The sequence below is a fragment of the Spinacia oleracea genome, chromosome 2, assembly GCF_020520425.1.
Source record: "Spinacia oleracea cultivar Varoflay chromosome 2, BTI_SOV_V1, whole genome shotgun sequence".
NCBI lineage: Eukaryota > Viridiplantae > Streptophyta > Magnoliopsida > Caryophyllales > Amaranthaceae > Spinacia > Spinacia oleracea.
Window position 1 is genome coordinate 61,887,701 of NC_079488.1, and position 4,307 is coordinate 61,892,007.

Here is a 4,307-nt window from a genome sequence, read left to right on the forward strand (position 1 = left end):
TGATACTTATATTATAAATGCATAAATTAACAAAAGGAAGCATAATTCATTACTAGAGACCAAACCGGAATACGTCTAAGAGGCTAATGTACTAACCAAATACTTAGAGTAGTCACAAGCTCACAAAAGTCACAACCAACATAAAAAAGTAAGTAGAAAGACTAAAAAAAGGAAAAAAGAAAAGCAAACTCGGTTTTTCAAGCTTATAGTCGCCCCTATGCTCCTAGAGCTCATCATCATCATCTTCTTCATCATCAAATGCATCATACTCATCCTCATCCTCATCATCTAGATAATCTCCATCTTCACTAATATCCTCTTCCACCTCATCTTCATCATCATCAACAATCACAACTCGACGAGAAAATTTAGAAGTGGAGGTAGTAGCCGGACCTTTTCCTTTATCAACTCTAGATGAGGATGGCATGGACTCCCTAGCAACTTGTTGCTCCTCTAGTGTCATAGATTGGATCATTGGCTCCGAAGGCTCTACTAACACTATCCCATGTCAAGTCATCGCCCTCAAACACAAGATCACCTTCATCATTTGAAGAATTCTCTTCCATTCTCCGAAGTAACCACTCATTACTCTCATCAATCTCTCTCAAAATAACGGGATCAATGATGTCTTTTCTCTTATATCGGCGCTCTAAAGCCCGATTAGCTTTCACATACACCATGTCATTCAAACTACTTTGTGCCAACCGATTCCTCTTTTTGGAGTGAAGTTGTTGAAAAACACCCCAATTTCTCTCACAACCCGTAGCACTACAAGTTAGGCTAAGAACCTTTATGGAAAAATTCTTGAGGTCGGGAGTTGAAGATCCATAACTAGACCACCAATCCGCTACAAAAATAATAAAACTAAGTTAGTGATCAATTAATTTCAACATAAAACAATTGATATACTTAAAGTTTTATAAACTTAGGTTGTTAGTTATTACCTAGTGATTTGGTCTTTCTTTGTCTCTTAGCCATATAATGACCAAAGAGACCGGTGGCATTCTTAAATGAATCCAATTCCAAAAGAATCTTCTCTTGAGTTTCAATATCCAGAACTAAACTTCCAACACAATCATACAAACCAATCATCACTTCTTCACATTCGACATTTTCAACATTATCATAATGGATCTCGGGGTTTAGATAATAACCGGCCGCATGCAAAGGCCGATGAAGTTGACAGTTCCATCTTTTATCAATGAACTCAAAAGTTTCTTTGTATTGCTCCTCTTTCATTCCAAAACTCGCTCCTCTTTCATTCCAAAACTCTTAGAGATAGCCTCCTTAGACCTATCCATAGCTTCATAAATGTATCCCATAGGAGGCTTTTTCTCTCCATCAACAACTCTAAGCAACTTAACTAGTGCACCGGTCAACTTAAGAGCATAAAAGACATTTCTCCAAAAAGTGTCTTGCAAAAAGTATGTTTCTATTTTCTTTCCTCCCACATCCTTTGACAACTTAGAGGTATTCCACTCTTGAGAAGTAACCATCTTCCTCAAGCTACTCTTTTGCTTATGAAATTGAGCAAGAGTAATGAAAGATGTAGCAAATCTTGTAACCGTCAGCCTATGCCAATTCCTTTGATTTGTGAATTTCCTCATCAAGTTCACAAGAGATATATGGTTATATATATAACCATTCATGAACATGAATTTCTTCAAAGCATTCTTGACCCTAGGAATTTTCCCAATATCTTCCAACATCAAGTCCAAACAATGTGCGGCACAAGGAGTCCAATAAAGATGTTGTCTTTTAGCCTCCAACAATCTTCCAAAAAATTTATAACAAAAGAAAAGACATTCAGTTAATTAGTTTCAAATAAAATGAAAAAATGTAACATATAAAGTAAGAAGATCTATATCTCTTACCGGCCTTAACATAATTGGATGCGTTATCCGTCACAACTTGAATTAGATTTTGTTCTCCAACTTCCTCTACCATGTCATCAAGCATATGAAACAACAAATCCGCATCTCTCACAACATCGGAAACATCCATGGATTTTATGAAGAAAGAGCGTTTTGGAGAGTTGACAAGAAAGTTCACAATATCTTTTGAGGCAATCGAATCACGCCATCCAACGGAAATAATTGAGCAACCTTTTGTTTCCCTACTATTTCTTGTGCTCTTACTTTAGTTGATCAATCTCCTCTACTTTACTCTTGAGGAGAGGAACTCTTAGTCATGCATGCTTGGTGGCTTGAATCCCATGCCATATTGTGCAACGGCATCAAGCATGCCTTTGAAACTATCATAAATAGCCGCATGAAAGGTTATCCCCGCATCAAGAAACCACTTTGCAACCGCTTTACAAGTCTTGTCTCTCAATTTCTTATCACAAGCACCAAAGATACCTTTTCTATCATTTCTACCTTTCAAGACATTTTCGGAAGGAGAAGTGACAAAGAAATCCATGGGACCCTTGATTTTTGGTTTCTTGCGAAGTGGTTGACTACTTTTTGAGTTCATGATTTCACAATCTTGTTCTTCCTCATCATCATTATCATGATCAAATTGGCTAACCATTGGCATCATTTGACTATCAATTTTAGCTTGCGCTTTCTTGATCATAAAAAGTTTCACTTCGTCCCTCACATGCTCGGGACAAGTAGGACACTTAGTCACATTTCTAAAACCTCCTACCAAATGTTGCTTAATTCGTAGAGCCCCTCCTTTTGTTACTTTACGACAAAATCTACAATGCCAATTGGTCTTATTAGTAGGTTCCGGTTTACCATACTTTCTTGTCGGATCCACGGTGTCTAAGGAAGGTGTGCTTGAACCCCCCTCATCGGTAGCTATCCTAATATTAAAAGGCATGAATTAGAAAACAATTGAAAAGAAAAACATACCAAAAAAAACATGGCTTCTGCTACTGCCTATGCCTAGCCTACTCCTACTCCTACTCCTACTTATTACTTAAAAAAAAAGCATAGAATAAAATGTGTTAAAAAATGAATTAAAAAACAGAAAAAAAACAGAATTAATAAAAAAAGCAGAACAAAATAACCAAAGTAAAAAAAACGAAAAAAAACTAAATAAAAAAACAAAATCAGAAAACCCACAACCCCATTACCCCACAAATACATAACCCGATAAAAGAAAGAAATTAGGAGAGGTCGAGAAGAACAAAGAAGAATCGAAAAAAATAGAGAGAAGTGAAGAACAGAGAAGATTTCGAAAAAAAAAAGAAAAAATCGGGGAAGAACAGAGAAGTAATCGAAAAAAATTAAAAATTGAGAAGAAGATAGAAAATCGAAAAGAGGGGAAAAAAAAGAGTAATTGAAAGAGAAATTGAACATACTTGGAGATTCGGAAACTTCTGGCAAGGATTGGTGGCTGGAGCAAATCCGGCAGCAACAAGGGTGGGTGAATTTCTCCAATAATGAAGCTAGGGTTTTGGAGAAAAACCCCCAAATGTCGAACTGATTTTCTCTCTCCTAATTTCTGCCCGTTATTCACAGCAAACACCCATTTAAAATGGGTAACGTGAGAATCACATGATCAATTGAAGTCAAACCATTCCTTTCCTTTACCCGCGCCACAGACACAAGAAGCGTACGCTTCTGAAAAAGCGCCCCTTGTAGGTCACCACGCTTAACTTACCTGGCGCGATCTCAGCCGCGCTTCTGGTCGCCCTGCGCTTTTTAAAACTAAGCTAGGAAATGCAAAAAAGATGGAGTGATATTTGAAGGGATGGAGTGATATTTGAAGGGATTTCACTCTTGAAATTCCCTTCAAATGATCTTCCATACTCCGTTTTCAAGTTCAAAGTTTCAATCTTTAATGCTTATTTTCGAAAATCATGATTAGTAAATGAGATTTCAGTCTTGGAAATACTCTTTACAACAATAATTATACAATTTTTACAAAACCCTAGCTTTTGCAAATGTTCAAGGATGTTTGAATAAGTGAAAACCCTTCTTTAAACTAGAACTCATGAACTTCAAGTTTCATGTTCAATATTCAATTTCAATCTTCAATGTTTACGAATATTTAAATGAGAGTAAACTCTCTTTAAATTAGAACACTTTCAAGTCTTGGAGAATATCAAAGATGAGATTTTTCTAGCATGAATCCTCTAATATTTGAATATTTAGCCTCCTAATTTCAATTTTCAATGTTCAAGTTCAATATTCAAGTTCAATATTTAATGTTCAAGTTCAATTTTCAAGTTCAATATTCAAGTTCAACATCGATGATGCTTTTTAATGAGCAACCTCGTTTTAAAGTTAGATTCATACAAAATCGGATCGAACAAAGTAAGATTGCGAAATGTTCTCTCAGGTTCAGGATCGAAC

At 36.1% G+C, this 4,307-nt stretch overlaps 1 pseudogene; it reads right to left on the reverse strand.

Moving 5' to 3' along the window:
• Nucleotides 1–434: 434 nt before the first annotated feature.
• On the reverse strand, nt 435–2,004 carry LOC110804828 (uncharacterized; annotated as a pseudogene).
• Between the last annotated feature and the right edge of the window lie 2,303 nt (nt 2,005–4,307).